The following is a 13,145-nucleotide window of genomic DNA, read 5'->3' as shown; positions in this document are numbered from 1 at the left end:
GTCTCACAAACCATTCTTGAAGATTACACTTTTGCAGGACAATGGTGATGTAAACAAGTAATCAGCACTCCGAATTTAAGTTACACTTCCTTTTTATTGCTTTTGTTGCAATATCACGTAACACACAAAACATCACTTCACAGTGCAAAACAGACTTGAAAACATCTTCCTCACTGTTAAAGTTCACATTTTATAAGCTGACTACGTTATGCGTCTTTCCAACATGACGTCCAAGACTTGACTTTTTCAAGGTCCGACACTCTAACTAACTAACTAACTAATAATCGCTTACGCGCCCAAAAATCAGAGTTACAAGTACGACAAAGATCATAGTGACAAAAAATAATACACATAAGAATAATATCATATCGATGTATCAAAGTACCTCTACATAAATGAAATCAAATCTGAATGTTGTCTCAGAAATATGTTAACTACATTACAGAAAAATGGCTCTGAACACTATGGGACTTTTTTGTACTTGCACAAATATATGTAGCACTTGAGCAGCAAACATTCAGTAACACGTAAACAAACTGCTCCAGCGAAACAAAAGTTTATACTAGGAAAGATAATCATTTACAGACACTAGACACTAGTCCGCTAGAACTTAGAACTGCTTAAACCTAACTAACCTAAGGACATCACACAACACCCAGTCATCACGAGGCAGAGAAAATCCCTGACCCACCGGGAATCGAACCCGGGAACCCCTTTACAGAAACACAGTAGAATATTGCTGGTATCGAGAGGTTCAGGTGAGTTGCCGTAATGGTTACGTAATTCAAGTACCATTACAGTCTGATTCGTCCTCATGTTATGCACAGTTGCGCGAGTGCTGAGAGCGATTGCACCATTTACTAGATTAAAAAATGCCCACCCGTAATTATGACTTCAGAGAAAAATGTTTCTTTCGGTGCCCCGTGCATCCTCCCGGTGTTTGTCGGTTTAAATAATTTGCACCCTGTATGTAAAGGAAACTGAGGAGGGCGAGTCGGTGATAGTGCCTCGTCGTCAGTCCTTTTGTAGCCACGCAGTCGGTATGGAATGTGACGCTGAAGGCAGGCGCCGTACACGGGCTGTAGCTGTAGCTGTAGCTGACAGCAGACCCGCAGCGGCCCGCCACCGCCGCTGTCGGCAGCCGTCACAAACACTTGTCTGTGGCCGCTCGATTAACCGTTTCCCGATAACGAACATCGCGCCGCGCAGCGCCGCAGGAATTTGCATCGGAATTGCGTGCTGCGGGAAGCCGCGTAGCGTTTGCAGGCGCTGCCCGCCGGCTGTAATGACTGACCCGCGCGTGGCCGCCGGTACTCGGCGAATCAGCCTCGCCACCGAGCCTCAGCCCACTTGTCACTTGTCAGCGCGCTACAGTAGTGGCCAGAGCTGTTCTTCGAGTCCTTCTACACGCCGAGAAGCACTTGGATCCTGAATCTGTTATTCTATCTGAATGCAGATCAGCGTTGGAACTATTACACTTGTGTGCAAAGCTTAAGGACAAAGTCACTCCCGTGTGATGTGACATTGCCAAGTAACTAGGGCGAACAACATTTTATGATGGTTTTAAGGAGATCTGGTCCCTACTGAATTTCCAATGTTTACCATACTAACAATGGTACACTTCTCACAAAAACAATTTGTTAAAGTCAAACCAAATTTGAAACACGCTAATGTTGTCTTATTTTCTTCAGAATGTATTATTTACATGACATTATCATTGTTATTACAGAATAAATTCCAGAGAGATATGTGAGCTAATAAATTGGCGTTAAAAATAATATCTAAATAAATGTCAATCAAAATAAAACTTTTATCCATTCTGGATTTGGAACACTGCGACTGTCTTGTTAAAGATTTCAGGGATTACTGCAAACCAATCGCCGTTTTTTCTTCAATTTTTATTTATTCATGACCGGTTTCGGATAGCCCGGTGATTCACCATCAGATGATACTATTTAGTTTGGAGTATTGTGAGGGTCGTGCATCTGTGGCAAATACAGAGACGAAAAAGTGAGCACTGTATGTGGGAAGAATATTACGATTGTAAGATTAATTAGATGGTATTGCTACTACTTTTATTCTTGTTTCCGCCCCGACAGCTCAGTGGTCAGCGCGGTGGTTCGTCACGCTAAGGGGCCCGGGTTCGATTCCCCGCTGGGTCGGAGATTTTCTCCGCTCAGGGACTGGATGTTGTGTTGTTCTATCATTTCATCATCATCAGTGGAAAGCAACGGGAAACCACCACTGGAATCCCTTCTCTAAACGCTCATGCGGCGGACCTCTCTGACGAGGCTTCCCCCATGACAAGATCTGCCGTAAGGCAGAACTCAAAGTCAAGTTTATTCTTGTGGCAGCCACTGCTCTAAAAAACATAATGTGTGCTTAGCAGTGTCGTTAAATATCAAGTGAAACAGGCACTTTTCCACCGATGGCGAGTCCCGTACACTTTACAAAATATAAAAAAAACAAGGAGTGTAGCTGATGTTGTCTCCAAAGAGTTTTGTGGAGGCAGATATTTTCTTTGCACATACACTGCTCACTTTCTTGTCTCTGTATTTGCCACTTGGTTCAAGAATCATAAAAGAAGACTGTATACATGGAAGAAGCCTGGAGATACTGACAGGTTTCAGATAGATTATATAATGGTAAGACAGAGATTTAGGAACCAGGTTTTAAATTGTAAGACATTTCCAGGGGCAGATGTGGACTCTGACCACAATCTATTGGTTATGAACTGTAAATTAAAACTGAAGAAACTGCAAAAATGTGGGAATTTAAGGAGATGGGACCTGGATAAATTGAAATAACCAGAGGTTGTAGAGAGTTTCAGGGAGAGCATAAGGGAACAATTGACAAGAATGGGGGAAAGAAATACAGCAGAAGAAGAATGGGTAGCTTTGAGGGATGAAGTAGTGAAGGCAGCAGAGGATAAAGTAGGTAAAAAGACGAGGGCTAGTAGAAATTCTTAGGTAACAGAAGATATATTGAATTTAATTGATCAAAGGAGAAAATATAAAAATTCAGTAAATGAAGCAGGCAAAAAGCAATACAAACGTCTCAAAAATGAGATCGACAGGAAGTGCAAAATGGCTATGCAGGGATGGATAGAGGACAATTGTAAGGATGTAGAGGCTTATCTCACTAGTAAGATAGATACTGCCTACAGGAAAATTAGAGAGACCTTTGGAGATAGGAGAATCACTTGCATGAATATCAAGAGCTTTGATGGAAATACAGTTCTAAGCAAAGAAGGGAAAGCAGAAAGGTGGAAGAAGTATATAGAGGGTCTATACAGGGCGATGAACTTGAGGACAATATTATGGAAATGGAAGAGGATGTAGATGAAGATGAAATGGGAGATATGATACTGCGTGATGAGTTCGACAGAGCACTGAAAGACGTGAGTCGAAATAAGGCCCCAGGAGAAGACAACATTCCATTATAACTACTGACAGCCTTGGGAGAGCCAGTACTGACAAAACTCTACCATCTGGTGAGCAAGATGTATGAGACGGGCGAAGTATCCTCAGACTTCAAGAAAATTATAATAATTCCAATCCCAAAGAAAGCAGGTGTTGACAGATGTGAAAATTACCGAACTATCGGTTTAATAAGTCACAGATGCAAAATACTAACGCGAATTGTTTACAGACGAATGGAAAAACTGGTAGAAGCCGACCTGAGTGAAGATCAGTTTGGGTTCCGTAGAAATATCGGAACACGTGAGGCAATACTGACCCTACGACTTATCTTAGAAGCTAGATTAAGGAAAGGCAAACCTACGTTTCTAGTATTTGTAGACTTAGAGAAAGCTTTTGACAATGTTGAATGGAATACTCTCTTTCAAATTCTGAAGGTGGCAGGGGTAAAATACAGGGAGTGAAAAGCTATTTACAATTTGTACAGAAACCAGATGGCAGTTATAAGAGTCGATGGACATCAAAGGGAAGCAGCGGTTGGGAAGGGAGTGAGACTGGGTAATAGCCTCTCCACGATGTTATTCAATCTGTATATTGAGCAAGCAGTAAAGGAAACAAAAGAAAAGTTAGGAGTAGGTATTAAAACCCATGGAGAAGAAATAAAAACTTTGAGGTTCGCCGATGACATTGTAATTCTGTCAGAGACAGCAAAGGACTTGGAAGAGCAGTTGAACGGAATGAATAGTGTCTTGAAAGGAGGATATAAGATGATCATCAACAAAAGCAAAACGAGGATAATGGAATGTAGTCGAATTAAGTCGGGTGATGCTGAGGGAATTAGATTAGGAAATGAGATACTTAAAGTAGTAAAGGAGTTTTGCTATTTGGGGAGCAAAATAACTGATGATGGTCGAAGTAGAGAGGATATAAAATGTAGACTGGTAATGGCAAGGAAAGCATTTCTGAAGAAGAGAAATTTGTTAACATCGAGTATAGATTTAAGTGTCAGGAAGTCGTTTCTGAAAGTGTTTGTATGGAGTTTAGCCACGTTTGGAAGTGAAACTTGGACGATAAATATTTTGGACAAGAAGATAATAGAATGTTTCGAAATGTGGTTCTACAGAAGAATGCTGAGAATTAAATGGGTAGATCACATAACTAATGAAGAAGTGTTGAATAGGATTGGAGAGAAGTTTGTGGCACAACTTGACCAGAAGAAGGGATCGGTTGGTAGGACATGTTCTGAGGCATCAAGGGATCACTAATTTAGTATTGGAGGGCAGCGTGGAGGGTAAAAATCGTAGAGGGAGACCAAGAGATGAATACACTAAGCAGATTCAGAAGGATGTAGGTTGCAGTAGGTACTGGGAGATGAAGAAGCTTGCACAGGATAGAGTATCATGGAGAGCTGCATCAAACGAGTCTCAGGACTGAAGACCACAACAACAACATGCACGACCCCCACAATACTCCAAATTAAATAGTATCATCTGATGAGGAATCGCCAGATGATTCGAAACCAGTCATGAATAAATAAAAATTGAAGAAAAAATGGCGATTGGTTGCAGTAATTCCTGAAACCATTTGCCAAATATTTTATTTTATTGCGATAATTCTAGAACATTTCAATGAAAGTGATTTAATTAATATCTGCACCATTTTCATAGACATAGATGTATTAGTTACAGATAAAATTGTACCTAATGCTAAAAATACTTTTGGGAAAAATGCATTTCATATATTTGATACAATATTTTCAACTTAACATTCCAAGCTCCAATTCGCCAGGTCTGACCCGGTCGTTGTTACGGGTTTCTGTATTCTCCAGCTGGCGTTAGGAGACCCTCTTTTGCGTTCTCGCCTCTCGTCATTTGTAGGGTACTTTTATCAGCCTCCTGTACCCATAACTGGCCAAGTGGAAGGAGCGCATTCGTCATGTACACCCTGGGTTCTACGTCCATATCAACGAAAAATTTTAGGCCGCTGTCTGACGCATCACTGAAACACAACACTGCATCTATGACACTTATTTTTAAGGGTTTTAGGCTCAAAAATAATGTTTTAGGCAAGCATTCCCACACATAGTTATTGAATCATTTGTTGAGGTTTTGAATTCTCCCTTGCATGCATTTAGAAAACTAGTTTGTGCCTAAGTCTCTATAAATAGATTTTACGACTTCTGCTGCTGACATTTATAGAGAATGGTTGGGTCTCTGGCCATCACTAGTTACACTAGTTTTTTGATACTTACGCCACGACTCGGGGCCCTTTGGAGACAGTGACACGGGTCACCTGTCATGTCTAAACTTAAATTTCTGCCGTTACACTTCCTTATTCTGCCAAAATCTGCGTGGATAAAATATAACTTCTTCTTTCTTCTTTTGCTGGTGCCTTGTCCCGCGGTTTCGCAGGGACAGCATGGTTGGGATCGGATTTGGTAAGGTTAATTTTAACGGGTGTGACAGCCAGAGCGAGAGCACCAGCAGCAGCGAGTACTGTTTGTATAAAGCGTTTATTTTGCATTTTGTATACGACCTTCCACTAAGGAAGGGATTCTATTTGTGTTTATCTGCTCTGCATAGAAACTAACAGTTCTTGATCGTTAGGAGAGAAATTTATTTTGTACTTATTTGCTGCGCTTAGCTTTTAAATAGTTTTTCTGGGAAAACCTAGCGTAGTTTTCGCGTCTCGTATTTCAGTGAGTGTTTCTTGATTATCAGAGTAGCTCATCAGAAGATTATCTTGGGAATTTGTCACCGTATAGAGTAGGGTAAACATAGTCATGTGTAGGGACTGTGGTTGTTATGAGCGGACGCAAGGAGAATTGGCCACTCTTCGGGGGCAGGTAGAGGCTTTGTCTGTTAGGCTCATCGAGCTCGAGGCGCAGGCGTCGGCTCGTAGTGGCGTTGGGGCAACTGTGGTGAGACCTATGCCTACTTCGGTGGCCTTGGAATCACATGGAACCCCTGATGTCGCTGCGTCTTCCGGCAGTGAGCATCTTACCGGTCAGCCATCACTCCAGGGTGAATGGCGGACAGTGGTGGGCTCGCGCGTGCCTGGCCGAAAGGCGAAGGTGGGATCTGGCCGCGTGGCAGCTGCCTTACCCATTTCCAACAGGTACGGGGTGCTTCCTAGTGGTGATGACATCGTTTCCGAGCCACCACAGGATGCCTCGCCTGTTGGGCCAGTGGCCGATTCTCCGGCAAGGTCCCGACGGTCACAGAGGGCGGGCCTATTAGTTATAGGGAGCTCCAACGTTAGGCGGGTTATGGAGCCCCTCAGGAAAATAGCGGGTAGGTCGGGGAAGAATGCCAGTGTGCACTCGGTGTGCTTGCCGGGGGGTCTCGTCCGTAATGTGGAGGAGGCCCTTCCGGCAGCTATTGAACGCACTGGGTGTGACCGGCTGCAGATAGTAGCACATGTCGGAACGAATGACGCCTGCCGCTTGGGTTCTGAGGCCATCCTTGGTTCCTTCCGGCGGCTGGCTGATTTGGTGAAGACAACCAGCATCGCACGCGGAGTGCAAGCTGAGCTTAATATCTGCAGCATAGTGCCCAGAGTCGATCGCGGTCCTCTGGTTTGGAGCCGTGTGGGGGGTCTAAACCAGAGGCTCAGACGACTCTGCGACTATAATGGTTGCAAATTCATCGACCTCCGTTATTGGGTGGAGAACTGTAGGGCCCCCCTAGACAGGTCAGGCGTGCACTACACACCGGAAGCAGCTACTAGGGTAGCAGAGTACGTGTGGCGTGCACACGGGGGTTTTTTAGGTTAGAGGGACCCCCCCTTGGGCGAAACGATAAAATACCTGACGGCTTACCAGAGAGAACATCATCATCGTTGATAAAGAACGTCCGTCCTCAGAGACCAAAAACAGGAAAAGTTAACGTAATATTGGTAAACTGCAGGAGTATCCAGGGCAAGGTTCCTGAATTAGTATCGCTTATTGAAGGAAATAGTGCGCATATAGTATTAGGAACGGAAAGTTGGTTAAAACCGGAAGTGAACAGTAACGAAATCCTAGACACAGAATGGAATATATACCGCAAGGATAGGATAAACGCCAATGGTGGAGGAGTATTTATAGCAGTAAAGAATTCAATAATATCCAGTGAAGTTATTAGCGAATGCGAATGTGAAATAATATGGGTTAAGTTAAGTATCAAAGGTGGGTCAGATATGATAGTCGGATGCTTCTATAGACCACCTGCATCAGCAACCGTAGTAGTTGAGCGCCTCAGAGAGAACCTGCAGAACGTCGTGAAGAAGTTTCGTGATCATACTATTGTAATAGGGGGAGACTTCAATCTACCAGGTATAGAATGGGATAGTCACACAATCATAACTGGAGCCAGGGACAGAGACTCTTGTGACATTATCCTGACTGCCTTGTCCGAGAATTACTTCGAGCAGATAGTTAGAGAACCAACTCGTGAAGCTAACGTTTTAGACCTCATAGCAACAAATAGACCGGAACTTTTCGACTCCGTGAATGTAGAAGAGGGTATCAGTGATCATAAGTCAGTGGTTGCATCAATGACTACAAGTGTAATAAGAAATGCCAAGAAAGGAAGGAAAATATATTTGCTTAACAAGAGTGATAGGGCACAAATCGCAGAATATCTGAGTGACCACCAACAAACGTTCATTTCTGAGGAAGAGGATGTGGAACAAAAATGGAAAAAATTCAGAAACATCGTCCAGTACGCCTTAGATAAGTTCGTACCGACTAAGGTCCAAAGCGAGGGGAAAGATCCACCGTGGTATAACAATCATGTACGAAAGGTACTACGGAAACAAAGAAAGCTTCATCATAGGTTTAAGAGTAGTCGAATCATAGCTGATAAGGAAAAGCTGAACGAAGCGAAAAAGAGCGTAAAGAGAGCAATGAGAGAAGCATTCAACGAATTCGAACATAAAACATTGGCAAACAATCTAAACAAGAACCCTAAAAAGTTTTGGTCATATGTAAAATCGGTAAGCGGATCTAAATCCCCTATTCAGTCACTTGTTGACCACGATGGCACCGAAACAGAGGACGACCGAAGAAAGGCAGAAATACTGAATTCAGTGTTCCGAAACTGTTTCACTGCGGAAAATCGTAACACGGTCCCTGACTTCAGCCGTCGCACGGACGCCAAAATGGAAAATATTGAAATAAACGATATCGGAATTGAAAAACAACTGCTATCACTTAGTAGCGGAAAAGCATCCGGACCAGACGAGATACCCGTAAGATTCTACAGTGATTATGCTAAAGAACTTGCCCCCTTTCTATCAGCAATTTATCGTAGATCTCTGGAAGAACGTAAAGTACCTAGCGACTGGAAGAAAGCGCAGGTCGTTCCCATTTTCAAGAAGGGTCATAAATCAGATGCGAATAATTATAGGCCTATTTCGCTTACGTCAATCTGTTGTAGAATAATGGAACATATTTTATGTTCTCGTATTATGACGTTCTTAGATAATACAAATCTCCTTCATCATAACCAACATGGATTCCGCAAACAGAGATCATGTGAAACCCAGCTCGCCCTATTTGTCCAAGAAATTCACAGTGCCGTAGACACTGGCGAGCAGATTGATGCCGTATTCCTGGACTTCAGGAAGGCATTTGATACGGTTCCGCACTTACGTTTAGTGAAAAAAATACGAGCTTACGGAATATCGGACCAGGTTTGTGATTGGATTCAGGATTTCCTAGAAGAAAGAACACAACATGTCATTCTTAACGGTTCAAAATCTGCAGATGTAGAGGTAATTTCGGGAGTACCGCAAGGAAGCGTGATAGGACCTTTATTGTTTACAATATACATAAATGACTTAGTTGACAACATCGGTAGCTCCGTGAGGCTATTTGCAGATGACACGGTTGTCTACAAGAAAGTAGCAACATCAGAAGACTCGTACGTACTCCAGGAAGACCTGCAGAGGATTAATGAATGGTGCGACAGCTGGCAGCTTTCCCTAAACGTAGATAAATGTAATATAATGCGCATACATAGGGGCAGAAATCCATTCCAGTACGATTATGCCATAGGTGGTAAATCATTGGAAGCGGTAACGACCGTAAAATACTTAGGAGTTACTATCCGGAGCGATCTGAAGTGGAATGATCACATAAAACAAATAGTGGGAAAAGCAGGCGCCAGGTTGAGATTCATAGGAAGAATTCTAAGAAAATGTGACTCATCGACGAAAGAAGTAGCTTACAAAACGCTTGTTCGCCCGATTCTTGAGTATTGCTCATCAGTATGGGACCCTTACCAGGTTGGATTAATAGAAGAGATAGACATGATCCAGCGAAAAGCAGCGCGATTCGTCATGGGGACATTTAGTCAGCGCGAGAGCGTTACGGAGATGCTGAACAAGCTCCAGTGGCGGACACTTCAAGAAAGGCGTTACGCAATACGGAGAGGTTTATTATCGAAATTACGAGAGAGCACATTCCGGGAAGAGATGGGCAACATATTACTACCGCCCACATATATCTCGCGTAATGATCACAACGAAAAGATCCGAGAAATTAGAGCAAATACGGAGACTTACAAGCAGTCGTTCTACCCACGCACAATTCGTGAATGGAACAGGGAAGGGGGGATCAGATAGTGGTACAATAAGTACCCTCCGCCACACACCGTAAGGTGGCTCGCGGAGTATAGATGTAGATGTAGATGTAGATGCCCTTCCTGCCGCCAGGATAAAATATAACTAGAAACACAATAAGGGTTTTTCCTAAATCCCGGTGTTATCTGAAACCACTACGCCATATAAAACGAAAACAGAAAGTTGAATTGATATTCAGCTGTTATCTACACTCGCTTAGCACCTAGTTGACACACAGTAGTCAAAGAATACGAGGATAAATAGAGGAAAGACATAAAAAGTCCTCTGCAGCCGGGATAAACGCAGCAAAGTTAACAGCAAACAGAAAGTGGCATTAGAATTATATTAATACCTTCAGCTGCTACCGGCCGTTGATATATATCCACGGGGACGGGTAAAAATGTGTGCCGCGACCGGGACACGAACCCGGGATCTCCTCCTTACATAGCAGATGTTCTATCCATTTGAGTCACCGAGGGCACAGAGGACAACGCGGCTGCAGGGACTATCCCGCGCACGCCTCTGGCGAGACCCACATTCTCACCTTGTACGTACACACACTACATTCGTATTGTCCCACCCCAACACACTCATTACTCGTGGAAGTCATTCTTACCAAGTCCCGTAGGAATTCGGGGAATATGTGTGCATCCGCACAGAAGAAGAAGGTCATGGCCGGTGTTGCCAGAACTATATACTTATATGAATATGGTGTCTGTTCTTTCGGACATGTCCATAAAAGTATATAGGAAGGGGCATGTCGCTATTTAGAAAATGCTCCTTCTTTCTTTTTAATATACACAGAAAATACGAAAATCATGCCTATTCTGGTTCAGGAAGGAGTTGGATGTAACTTAACACAGCAAAAAAAAATATTGTTTCGATGGATTTTCACTTCCAGGTCTCCTTAAGGGAGATCGCGAATATCTGACCATGATTTTAAGGAAGCTTTAAGGGAGATGTAGTCGTTACAGAATTTCAACTACACAACTACATCGCATTTCCTTGGAGTGGGTGACACTGGAGATATAAATACGAAAAACTGGCATTTTCATTTTCACTGTGAGAATACACAGTGAAAGTTGATTCACTTTATAAGCAAATAAAGATACACGTAAAGGCTGATCATTAAACACTGAAGCGCCAAAGAAATTCGTACAGGCATACGTATTCAAACACAGAGATATGTAAACAGGCAGAATACGGCGCTGCGGTCGGCCACGCATATATGTAACAACAAGTGTCTGGCGCAGTTATTAGGTGGGTCTCTGTTGCTACAATGGCAGGTTATCAAAATTTAAGTGAGTTTGAATGTGGTGTTATAGCCGGGGCACGAGGAATGGAACACGCGTCTCCGAGGTAGCAATGAAGGGATTTTCCCCTACAACCATTACACGAGTGTGCCGTGAATATCAGGAATCTCGTAAAGCATCAAATCTCCGACACTGCTGCGGCCGAAAAAAGACCCTGCAAGAACGTGACAGTAGACGACTGAAGATAATCGTTCAACGTGGCAGAAGTGCAACCTTCCCGCAAACTGCCGCAGATTTGAATGCTGGGCCGCCGGCCGTGGTTCTAGGCGTTACAGTACGGAACTGCGCGACCGCTACGGTCGCAGTTTCGAATCCTGCCTCGGGCATGGATGTGTGTGATGTCCTTAGGTTAGTTAGGTTTAAGTAGTTCTAAGTTCTAGGGGACTGATGACCTCAGAAGTTAAGTCCCATAGTGCTCAGAACCATTTGAACCATTTTGAATGCTGGGCCATCAACAAGTGTCAGCGTACGAACGGAAGATCGTCGATAGGGGCTTTCGGAGCCGAAGTCCCACTCATGTACACTTTATGACTGCACGACATACAGCTTTACGCCTCGCCTGGATCCGCCAACACCGACATTGGACTGTTGATTACTAGAAACGTTTTGCCTGGCCGGACCACTCTCATTTCAAATTGTATAGAGCGGATAGACGTGTACGGGTATGGACAGAACCTCATGAACCCATGGACCCTGTTGGTCACCAGGGGACTGTTCAAGCTAGTGGATGCCTTGTAATGGTGTGCGGTGCATGCAGTTGGAGTGACATGGGACGCCTGATACGTCTAAATATGACTCTGATAGGTGACACGTACGTAAGCATCCTGTATGATCATCTGGATCCATTCATGTCCATTGTGCAGGTCGACAGACTTGGTCGGTTCCAGCAGCACAATGCGAGACATCATACGTCTTGAATTGCTACAAAGTGGCTCCAGGAACACTCCTCTGTGTTTAAACACTTCCGCTGGCTACCAAACTCCCCAGACATGAAAATCATTGAACATATTTGGGATGCCTTGTAACGTGCTGTTCACAAGAGATCTCCATCCCCTCGTAGTCTTGCGGATTTATGGACAGCCCTGCAGGATTCATGGTGTCCGTTCCCTCCAGCACTACTACAGACATTAGTCGAGTCCATGCCACGTCGTGTTGCGACACTTCTGCGTGCTCGCGGGAGCCCTAAAGGAAGTTAGGCAGGTGTACCAGTTACTTCGACACTTCAGTGTAGTTTGTACTATTATGGAAAGAGGACTTCTCAGAGTGGAACATTTTATGATGACTGTCCTGCGAACTTAAGCGATACGTCAGAACTGGCTCATTCGAAACATTGTGAAATGTTGTGTTGCGAGACTCAATAGAGGTATAAACAGTGAAACGAGTGTGTTTAAACTTGAACCTCTCTGTATTCCACTTTAGAGAGTGATTTTTACTTCCATGTGGTATTTACAGCACGTCTGCAGGTGGGTACGAGGCGAATTCATCCGGGTGTTCCCAATACTGAGCGAGAAACAAGTAAGCATTCCGCATTTCACGACCCTTGTAGGTACGTAGGCTATGTCACTCTTTCTCTGTTCCTTGCACTCCCTTGAGCCAAACCGTCTTCTTTCCGTGGCTGCACGAATAGAAGGGAGACTATATGTCGATAATAGCATCGATTATTACACGAAAGTTTTTCGACATCTGTCGGTCAGGAAGCATTTAAAAAATTGCTGTAATGGAGGTAATACAGTCATATACGGGAGAGTTGATCATCCTGCAACAAACATAGCTGAATGAAGCTTAGAAGTAATAGAGAAGTGTATGA

The sequence above is a fragment of the Schistocerca nitens genome, chromosome 7 (assembly GCF_023898315.1).
Source record: "Schistocerca nitens isolate TAMUIC-IGC-003100 chromosome 7, iqSchNite1.1, whole genome shotgun sequence".
Taxonomy (NCBI): domain Eukaryota; kingdom Metazoa; phylum Arthropoda; class Insecta; order Orthoptera; family Acrididae; genus Schistocerca; species Schistocerca nitens.
This window is presented reverse-complemented; position numbering follows the sequence as displayed.